The sequence below is a fragment of the Lolium perenne genome, chromosome 3 (assembly GCF_019359855.2).
Source record: "Lolium perenne isolate Kyuss_39 chromosome 3, Kyuss_2.0, whole genome shotgun sequence".
Taxonomy (NCBI): domain Eukaryota; kingdom Viridiplantae; phylum Streptophyta; class Magnoliopsida; order Poales; family Poaceae; genus Lolium; species Lolium perenne.
The window spans coordinates 174,768,216-174,779,226 of record NC_067246.2 but is presented as its reverse complement, the minus strand read 5'-3'; the positions used below and the strand labels follow the sequence as shown (position 1 = coordinate 174,779,226).

General features: G+C 37.8%; 1 long non-coding RNA gene across 4 annotated transcripts; it reads left to right on the top strand.

The window, feature by feature from the left end:
- The first annotated feature begins 3,859 nt into the window (after nucleotides 1-3,859).
- LOC127342657 (uncharacterized) lies at nucleotides 3,860-9,203 on the top strand. 4 transcript variants are annotated; one of them, XR_007876807.2, is made up of 6 exons: nucleotides 3,860-4,502; nucleotides 4,775-4,906; nucleotides 5,534-5,611; nucleotides 5,698-5,771; nucleotides 7,076-8,064; nucleotides 8,901-9,203. It is a non-coding gene; the product is annotated as an uncharacterized lncRNA (long non-coding RNA). The 4 variants fall into 4 exon arrangements; XR_007876806.2 differs by having other exon boundaries at nucleotides 8,868-9,203; XR_007876808.2 differs by having other exon boundaries at nucleotides 3,861-4,502; nucleotides 4,780-4,906; nucleotides 7,076-9,203.
- The last annotated feature ends 1,808 nt before the right edge of the window (nucleotides 9,204-11,011 follow it).

Genomic DNA, 11,011 nt, shown 5'->3' with positions numbered 1-11,011 from the left:
CTCGTAAAAGTTTTAAACCGCCTATTCACCCCCCCCCCTCTAGGCGACATCTGTGTCCTTTCAATTGGTATCAGAGCAAGGTCTCTCATTCTTAGGCTTCACCGCCTTGAGAGTAAAGATGTCGGTTAGGGGATTAGCGCACAATAACTTGTTTATATTTGATGGCACAAATTATGATCTATGGAAAATTTATGTGCTTAAAATTTTACGGGGAATGTCCCCGGACATGGAGCGATATCTTGGCATGGGTTTCTCTTCTCCTAAGGATCCTCAAAATTTATCTCTTGAGGAGGAGAAAAACTCTTGCCTCGATGCTCTTGCTTCTCATGTGTTTTCCATTGTTGTGAGCAATGTAGTTACTTCGTCAATCATGCCTTTTGGGAGCTCTCATGAATTATGGACAAAGCTTCAAGATAAATATGATGTGTCCAATATTATTGAGGATGATTGTATTGCTTCCACTTCCTGCCGTGATGAGTTCTCATCTTCATCCACTTCACCAAAGTGTGTCAAGACACAAGGTAATGATATGGTGAGTGGTGATGAAAATTGCAATGTTGATATTGAGCTTACTATTGATGATTCTTCATCTCTATCTCATTGCAATGCTTCATCTACGGACTCAAACACATCTAGCACTAGAAATGATTTACATGCTTGTGTTGACAGTCCTTGCATATCATGTGTAAGTTGCTTGAATAAATCTAATGATGATATGCTTGCATTGTCTTGTGGCCATGATAAAAATGCTTCTATTTCCTCTAGTTGTTGTGTGTCTAACAATGTAGAGGAAACCAAAGATTCTATTGGTCAAGACAAGATCTTGAAAGGAGCCTCAAGTAACTCCTCATCTTTATCTCACGGTCCTCATATATGCCTTATGGCCAAGGGTTCCACGGTACCTCCTACCATGGAACCTAATATGTCTCGTGGTGATAAGGATGAGGATGAATATGAAGAAGAGGATTGGGTTGTCTCTCTACGCGATAAGGGTAAGAGCGTATTCAAGGTTATTTGCAAAGATAAAATTGCTAGCACTCACTTCTTTGAAATCTTGACTACCGCTATTGAGAGCCAAAAACTTATTTGGATGCATGAGAACACCATTGATAAAATGGGTGCTCTTGAACGAGAGTATGCCAATGATGTGGCATCTCTAAAGGATGAACTTGAAGAAGAACAAACCACCAAGGAAGCTCTTGAGGAAACCTTTGCTCTAGAATTGTCTAGAGAAAAGGAAAACCATGATAGAGCTCTTGAGGTGACAAATGAACTAAAGCTAAAAAATGAGAAGCTTGTGTTTGTTAATGCTAAACTCCTTGAGGATTTTGAGCAACTCAAAAAGGGCTCAAGGGTTATTGAGAGTGCGCTCACCAAACTCACCGAGTCGCATGAGCAACTTAAAGCTTCTTATCTAAAAGAGCATGACAACTTGCCTTCTCCCATTTCTATTAATAATGATGCTTGTGCTACTAACTCTACTTTTTGTGAAGCATCTATCTTGAAGGAGAATGTTGAGCTAAGGGCTCAACTTAAATTGCTAACTAGCAATTATGGGAAATTGGAAGAAAATCATGGAAAGCTTTCTAGCTCCTATGAGGATCTTCTAGCCTCTCATGATAGGCTAAAGTTAGCTCATGAGGCTATAATATCTAAGGCAACACCTTATGAGCGTCATGTGGGTACTAGCACTACTACTCAAAATGTTATATTGCCATGTGCTAGTTCTAGTAATTCATCCACTCATAATATTGCTAAATCTTGTGATGAATTATCTTCCTTGCCTTGTTGCTCTAACAATGAAGGTTCTACTTCCTCTAGTACTTGTGTTGTTACTAACCATGTAGAGGAAATCAAAGAGCTCAAGGCCCAAGTCTCTTCTTTGAAGAACGACTTGGTAAAGAGTCATGAAGGGAAATGCAAACTTGACAAGATGTTGAGTGTGCAACAATCCCCCAATGACAAGAGTGGACTTGGATTCAACTCCAACAACAAGAACAAGTCCAAGAACAACAATAAGAAGAAGGGACAAGTACAAGTCAAAGACCCGGCCAAGATTGTTTGCTTCAAGTGCAAGATTGAAGGGCATCATGTTAGATCTTGCCCTTTGAAGAAGAAGCAAAAAGGGAAGCGGCCTCAAGCTCAAACTCATATTCAACCTCAAGTTGAAGAAATGCCACTTCCCAAGAAGAATCAAGCCAATGCTCCCATTGTGGAGAAATCTAGTGAGAAGAAGGAGAAGAAAAGAACTTGCTACATATGCCGTGAGAAGGGTCACATCTCCTCCTTTTGCACTATTGGTACCTCATCCAACTCTATCACCATTGATGATGTTTATTCTCTTCGTAAGGATGAGGGTGGCAATGTGTTTGCCAAATTTGTTGGTGCTCAAAGTGGTGTCAAGAAAAAAACCATTTGGGTTGCCAAGCCTATTGTGACTAACCTCTTAGGATCCAACTTAGTTGGGGACCAACAATCCAAAACTTGATCAATAGGTGCTTGTTGGAGGGCATTGGAGACTTGGCTACATCATGAAGAATTAAGGGATCTTCATCATTTATATTATATCAAGCCAAGTCTTTTGATTATCTTGCTACTATCATATATCCAATGTTCCTCCTTGCGGTAACATGTTCTCAACTCATTTATATTGAAAGTTACTCGCCCCTTTGCATGTGTTAGTTTTGTTCCTAACATGTGTTTGTATATGTTGTGCTTCCTAATAGTTTTGCTTGAGAAATCAAGTCTATGCATGTTGGGTTGCACACCATGTATTTGTGTTTGTGTTGGAGCCTCTTTTCATCTTGTTGTATCTTATATGGCTCTTATGAGCGATTAATGGACAATCCCATTTTGGGGGAGTGATATTCCTTTGGGAATTTCATGATCCTAAACAATGTGTGTACATGAGGAATATCACTTAGAATTGATATTGCGAGATTATCTAGTCGCTATGTGGTATGTCATCTTCATGAGAAATTCAAATTATAATGTCCATTAATATCTCTACTTGGATCTTATTTGCCTCTTGTGGAAATAAATTCATTATCACATTATGGGGGAGTAATAAGCTTTGTGCATATTACAAGCCTAGAAAATGTGAACATTTGAGGTCGTGTCACATAGAATTGATACCGTAAATTATCTCTCTCCTATGTGGCATGTTTGCTCAAATAAGCTCCAATTTGCTTAAATGGCTTCATTGCTAATATCTTTGTGGATCTTATTTGTGAAAGTTTTTCTTGGCATGATTTTTCACAACGTGTCCCTCAATACATTTTTGGAAAACCATGTGCTTCAAGTCATACTATTAATTGCTTTGCATGTTGGTATGAATACTATTAATTACTTTGCATGTTGGTATGAATACTATTAATTGCCTTGCATGTTGGTATGACTAAATGAAGCTATCAAGAAACTATCTTTGCATGATGGTTAACTCTTATCTTTTACCATATGCTTCGTTCGTTGTAAATATGATCTTATGTATACTTACAAACTACCACTGGGAAATATTTCCTAATACCTCTTGTCCTAAGACAATTGGTAATCAATTATGAGGTAGATATTTAGTGATCATATCTACATTGGCTCTTGTATTTATACTGCCTTATTTATTGCCATGAATTTGTTGTGCTTTGACTCCCATGTGTCTTCCTTGCATCTTATGGATCTAATTTGTCTATTCAAACTTTCTTGGCATTTTTAGTAGATATAGGTAGCGTGATGATCCTAGTTTTGTGCATTTTGTATCCATATACTAAATCTCTACTGTATTAAATGGCTCGAGGTGGTGAGATGGTTGGTACGTCCGTAGCTTCAATCCCGGGCGGAGAAAAAAGAGAAAAAGGAACGAAAGCGGCCACCCACGCACGCACGACTCAGTCAGTTTCGTGTTCGTTGCCTTTCATCCTCATCTCCCCACCTCCGCCTTCGAAGAGCAGCGCTAGCAACTGCAGTTGGCCGCTACCTGGCATCTCGATCCCCTTCTGACCTGGGCGGCGATAGGCAAAATCGACGGGGCCTCGCGCAGCGGTGGCCCGGACCTGGAGGCAGCTGCAGCAAAATCGAAGGCGTGGCTTGGAGGCAGCCCGGACCTGGGCGGCGGGGTAGCAGAAATCAAGGGCCGCGGGCCTAATCGCGCCCAGGAATACCCCTAAGACGATGGAATCTCTGGCGCCGGGGCGGACGGTTCCGCCGACGCCATCGATCATGAAGTCTCCCCACCGCCCTTGATCCCCTTCGAGACGCCACCTCGCCTGACCAACATACCCGCGTCGCGGCTGCCGTCTCGCTCGACGTTTTTCTCGATTCTGCCCGTCGCCGCCCACGCTGATTAAAATGCACTAGATCATCGCCTAGATGCCGTACAGGTTCTTCGTTCTCTACAGGTTTCCTGTTGGCACCGTATAAATTTGCACTTTTTTTTTATCTGTGGTTGCAGCTTGATGTATGTTGCCACTGGATGTTATACTTACGGCCTGAATGGCTGCCGTAGTAAGGTAAGCCTGGTCGTTGTAGTAGCAAAGGACTTGAACCAACTTCTATTCTTCCCTAATTCATCTATGTTCCTCCAAACATCCCTTCATGCTACTGTAATTTCTTTAAAGTTCTACTCTATCTCGTAGTTTAGTTGTGTAGAAATAATAATATAGATAATACAGAAGTGAGCTTGAAGTTTAGAACCAATCTGTGTAGAAATAAACTGCAAAGAATACCATAAGCATCATATTTAGTTGAATTAGTTTTAACATAATTTATGTGCTCTGGACAGAACAGAATAGGTCGTATATTCAGATGATAAGAGCCAGAAGGAGATTGTCGAGCTGCTTGGCTTGTGAGTTGTGACTGCTCCTCCAAGATCGGACCCTGTCTCAGCGCAATGACAGGACAGGATGTCTCCCTGGTGAGAACCGACACTCTGTTCCTTTCAGTTTAGAACCGTGGCATGCTCGTAGGCTTTCGTGTGATATTTGCCATGTCAGTCGGTATAACAAGGACAACACCAAAGATCTTGGAATTTTGATTTCAGGTTTATGTTATTGAGGCAATATTAGAACTCCCATCATTTGTCAAGTTTGATGATGCCGCTGTTACAGAAATTTATTAGCATGCAGAAGTATAATTGGTTTTGTAGAGGAAATATGATTGTAAAGGTATATTTTTGGACTGCATAGATTGCACTACAGAGCACATAAAAATATCTGCATTGTCGACCCTCTTCAGAAGACGTGATTAGATAGTTTACCACAGTGAGGAAGCAGGGGATGTTCAACTTCCTTTATTACCGCAGAATCATGACAGAGCTATATTAACACGATACATATTCTCATTAAGTGTTCAAATTGATGACTGATTTTATTATCTTATCTGAAGCTCCTGATATTTTTTTTCTTTCATGTTCTGTAAATTTTATGAAGCTACTAAATATTCCCTTGTACTGAAATTTGATTTTCTACATAATCTGTTTTGAAGAAACTCAGTTTTCCTGTACTTGCTAAACTTTACCTTGTTGCTGAAATTTCATGGGAAGGAGGAGCTCAAGGGAGCAGACAAAACAAGGAGAAAGGAGCTAGAAAGTAGAAGTTATCGTGATAACCTGCAAGCTTTAGTGAGCTCCTAATTCCTAACCACCATGTGTTTGATAATTAAACCAGTATAGTTTTCTTTTGATTAAGTAGTTCGACATACTCCTAGCCGCACAGGACCGTCTGCAATGGATTTGAGATATCGCTGCACCGGAGTACCAGATACATGAAATCGATTATTTTGTAAGTTTCCTCACTGTTCTATATGGGTGATTAGCATATATATTTTCTATTCCAACTTGCAGGAAGTGAGAACATACTATTTAATGAAAAACTATTTGTACATATACGAAAATGTTAATGAAAAAGGAGAGTTGTAATATTGCCTTCCTTAAGTTCAGAAGATTACTCCTTTGATTGCTTTGACAACTATCTGTGCCTTCGGTACAAAATAAGTATGAGAATCAGCAGTGGCAACAATGATCAAGGCCATGGGAAGGAACCATAACCCTACCATTTAGATTTCATTTAAATCTATTTTCCAGTCATTTCTCTTGATTCTGTTTGTTTTCTGAGCTCAAATGATTATTGGTGGATTAGACTATCTTGCTACGACTTAACACTACAATGTGGACCTAAGTATGTGAAGCTCTGTTCAAAAATTCCAGCAGACATAAGGTCATATGTTAAAAAAGACGCAGGTAGAATGATACTTGAAGAGTTCTCCATTGCCGTTGTCCTAGAACTACAGAGAATGAACCGTATCAGTTGCTTATAGAAAAATGATTTAATTGTTACTTAAGTATTACATTAGTTATGTGAACAAGCTAGATTCTTAAGAGTTATATTGGAAACAAAGATTATATTGATCCATTAACTTGCTACTGAAGTACAACTCCTATGGGAGCGAGCTTTGACAGTTTAAGGAGATTGTGTTTCAATGAGATTCCAAATTTGTCTTTGCCATTCACTGATGTGCTAACTTGGAAGTAGATTTTTTCTGTTGTAAATGGTCTAAATGTTTATTTAATTATGATATGCATCATTTTGCTACTATATACATAACATGTCATGTTATATATATTTTTTCCACTGCACTCACAGTTTTAATGAGGTGAAAAATAATAGATGATGAGCTGAAAAATAATCACTTCCTTTGTAGCTTGAAGCTATGGTTACATTATGTAAACCAGAGATTCTACCTGTAGAACACCAATGATATTGTTGTATAGAAAATTTCCAATGACGGCTTGAAACTTTTGCAATAAGAATATGTCTTCTACCTTTATCTTCCTTGATAATAGTTTTGGTTCTATTTAATCTTGAAAACACCGTAGCTGTCCATGCGGAAAAAAGGAATCCAAATTTGTCGCGTCTCTCATGTTATGATCTTCTACATCCTAGGCCTGCATCTTGCAATCTTTTTCTCCTGACATTGAATCTCTTATGCACTGTTTATTTATATCACAACATAAATGCGTTTCCGCGTTGATATTACATGATTTTACAAACAAGAATTAATTTGGATTTGTTCATAAATGACATAGGTTCTGCTAATGGGGCAACCTGGCCGACGGTATCTTTCCAAACTAGATATCTACGAACAATGTATCTTCTTATCTTTGTGATGCCTCATAGCAATGCGGGTATCTGAATGTTGTAATGTTTCTTTTATTCATATGTTGTTGTGTTATTATTTTTGAAATATTACGTGTGGCTATCTTTTTATTGGTTTTGAAATATTATGTGTGACTATCTTTTTATGTACATGTGAACTTCCATATGTATTATGTTTGCATATGTTGCAAGAATTTATTTGAGTCTCCAAGAACAGTTTTGAATTGGATGATCGTCAAATTACCCAGGTTGGGTTTAAACTCTTGGTTACTTTGTGGTTTATTTGCAGTGCCTTCTTGGTATTCTTTCATTATTCACAGATCAGTTCAGTACCATTTGTTGCCAAAAAGGCGCAGGTCATATATGTGTACCATATTAAGTATCTTTGCATTGAGCATTCTTCAAGTGTAACTTTGTTGAAAAATAGTCACAAAACTGTTAGCATATCCAAAGCTTTTGGTTGAGAAAAGGAATATCCAGCGCTTTAGAATTTAAAGTTTGCAGAAGGCCTCCGATCCTTGGAAAAAAATAGGTATCAAGGAAATGCAGAGAAACAAAAGTTTCTTAACCTCGCCTCTAAAGAAGCACAATGATCATGATACTGTTGGGATTTCACAAGTAAAACTAAAAAGAAATGCTCCAACAACACTAGCCTTTTACAAAAAAAAGTACTACTCATTTTTCATAGTACTGATCTTTGTGATTCTTTGTTAATAGGGTCGTTTAGCACAGTGATAATTCTCATGTGCAGATTCTTCTCTTCAAGACGTATATTTAACATAGCTTTGAATTTTGCAGTTACTAGCCACTGATACATGTTCATCAGGTCAAGCTACCTAATTACTTTGACAAGGATGCAGATGACTTACCAAGTGGCCATGGAAGAGGACGTGGCCGCCGGGGATGGGCAGGGGAAGAGGTAAATATCCGCCAGTTTACACTAATTGAATTTGGCGTGTCTCTGCAAATTGTGCGATCTTGATTCTGCCGATTAAAAGAACTTGATTCATTGTTCAGCCATTTGTAACATGCATTTGATGTTCATAGGTATCTACAAGAGCTCTCTCTTATGTGTGTCTTTAAGGGTTACTCTTGGTACTAGGGCTTTGTTTTGCCGAACATCATCTCAACCATGAGTACACGATAGAAATTGTGAGACAAAGCTAAGGGATAGATGGACCTTCGTAAAATAGAACTGATCAATCGTCTTTAGTCATTATACTGGTCATGTACGTACTTACCTTTAAGTTTGTTGTTGAATTCCTGTAATTGTTAATACTGCAATGCATGAATAATTATTAGTACTACCTCTGTCCATAAATAGATACCAAAAGTTTATCTAAATTTGAATGTATCTAGCCACAATTTAGTGTATAGATACATCCGAATTTAGATAAATCTTTGGCATCTATTTATGGACGGAGGGAGTAGTATACATGCTGATTATTGTCTATAATGAATAGGCACTTCCAGTGGTTTAAATTTTCTTGACAATTTTTGCTTGTACTAAGTTATTTTTTGGATGCACTGAAGCTTAGTTTGTTCATCCATTTATATATAATACATGAAATAGTCTAAGCCTGCATATAGGATGCTTATTTACCTTCTACCTAAAACTTGTTGGAGAAGATGGAGTTTTTTGTCATCTTCCGAATGTTGATTTAGCCTCGTATACTGTGCTTACTACCTCTGGTGAAGAGTCTATACTATCGTTTTTTCAAGGGAAATCTAAAATCTGATCTCAACTGTAAGAAGCCAGTTCTTGCACTTCCATGTGGAATGAGGAGGTCTCCAACCACTCCCTACTCATGATGGAGGCTCGCGTCCGCGATCCGGTAATTAAAAGATAGGAGCTAGCAGCTGGACATGCACATCCCCACCACTGGACTGATGCCGTATGAGCAGGTGCAGATGTGGAAGAAGCTACTTCCGGGTTGAAAAAAATATATTAGTACTATTAGCTCTTGTGTGATTGACATGCAGTTGACTTATCAGATCATGTAAGTTGTGTGTGTTGTACTGAAGTGGTAATAGGCAAGTTAAATTATGTTTTGTCAATGTGCCACTTTTCTCAATTGAGTCACTGATGCACATATCCAAATCTCTTATCTCAAGTTCAGCTACATAATAATGCATTGCCAAAGAGATCTGTGTCAACTCGTGTAAAAAAATGGTTACGCCGTATTAAACTACAACCTTGATCTTTCAAGTCAAAATTGTACTACCAAGTTATAGAGAGAATTTGAGACCAACAACACCACCTGCATCTGACACTTGAAATCGTTTAAACCTATATATGCCATCGCGATTGTGGATGGTGGTAGAGAAGTGATAAAACTTGAGATTTTTTACCGCGTACAATTGCCGAAGGTGATGTTAAGAATAGTAGAGATCGGTTAAATATTGAGAATAGACATACATCATGTCAGAGGAAAGGGAAGAGGTGTGGAAATAAGCAGGGCAAGCCAAACTCTGAAAATTCGTTGTAATAGAACGACACAGTTAAAAAAAAATGCAAGTTGCATTATTATTTCATAGCAATGTAGCTATATTTAGCTAAACATATTTTATACACATGATCTTTTGTTTCTATCATATTTACATAGAAAAAGGCCGTGGCAACGCACGGGCAGTCAACTAGTCCTAGATAATGTACTAATCTTGGGGGAGCTCTCCTATATTTTTTATAATGCTTAAACTTCTCTTGATCATTATCAAAAATTTGGTTTTGGGAGACATAAATTTTCTTTTTGGTACTTTCTGCCATCATAAAAAGTGTCGAGGGTTTGGTTTATTTGTTAGAACCTTGCTCTCTTGGGAGTTGGTTATCTCATTCCTTTGTGCTTAGGCTTAATTAGCTTCTTATAATGAGATAAGTCTTTGGAGTCAATCTTGTGTTGATTTGATTCTTTGATATAATTTGGGCAACCATTGTCTCTTGATTTATTTGGTGTTTTGTCCAAATTGTATCTTCTTTTGGTCCTTGAAAGTATTGTGCATGCATATTTAATATATGTCTATCTTATGGTATGTGTCACTTTCTTTGATCCAATATATAGGGTAAACTCCATCAAATCCTAATTTGGCTAAGATGTGCATGAAATTCAATTTCATATCTATATGCACATAGAATTGTGGAGTTTGTCCTATATGTTGTAGTGTGTCTAACTACTTCGGACCCAATTAGTTTGGGGATGTAACATCCCAAATTTCAATAAAAAGAAAGTTACTCCCTCCGATTCATATTAATTGACTTCAATATGAATGTATCTAGAACTAAAATGTGTCTAGATACAATCATATTAGAGTCAATTAATATGAACCGGAGGGAGTAGAAGAATTCCAGAGAACAAATTTTCAAACCAACAAAAACTTTTTAATTTGCATATAGTGCCATGCATAGGACTTGTGCATTTGCTTGATATACCATGATGATTGTTATTATGTGTATAAGCTAAATCCTAAAACCCTAATATGATCATATGAAGATCACCAACCAAATAACTCAAAAAGAGAAAGAAATCAAATAAATGGAAAAACCCTAAAACCCTCACATATGCCCTATGGCATTTTTATAAATTTTTACCCTAGACCTATTTGGTCTTCACCATGAGTTGAATAATGTTACTAAACACTTATTATAACTTTTGGAATCAAAGAATCACAAATCAAATGGATTTCAAATACAAAAATTGCTCACATATGATAATGGCCAAATCTGCCGATTATAGTCTGATCACCACTTTGAGCCCTTGCAAGTCAAAATTCTCAAACTAAACCTTGCTAACTCTTTGCACCTCATCCAAGACAACATCAAGGTGAACACTTCTTGTAAAGATCACCATGCCAAATTCTTTCTTGATCAT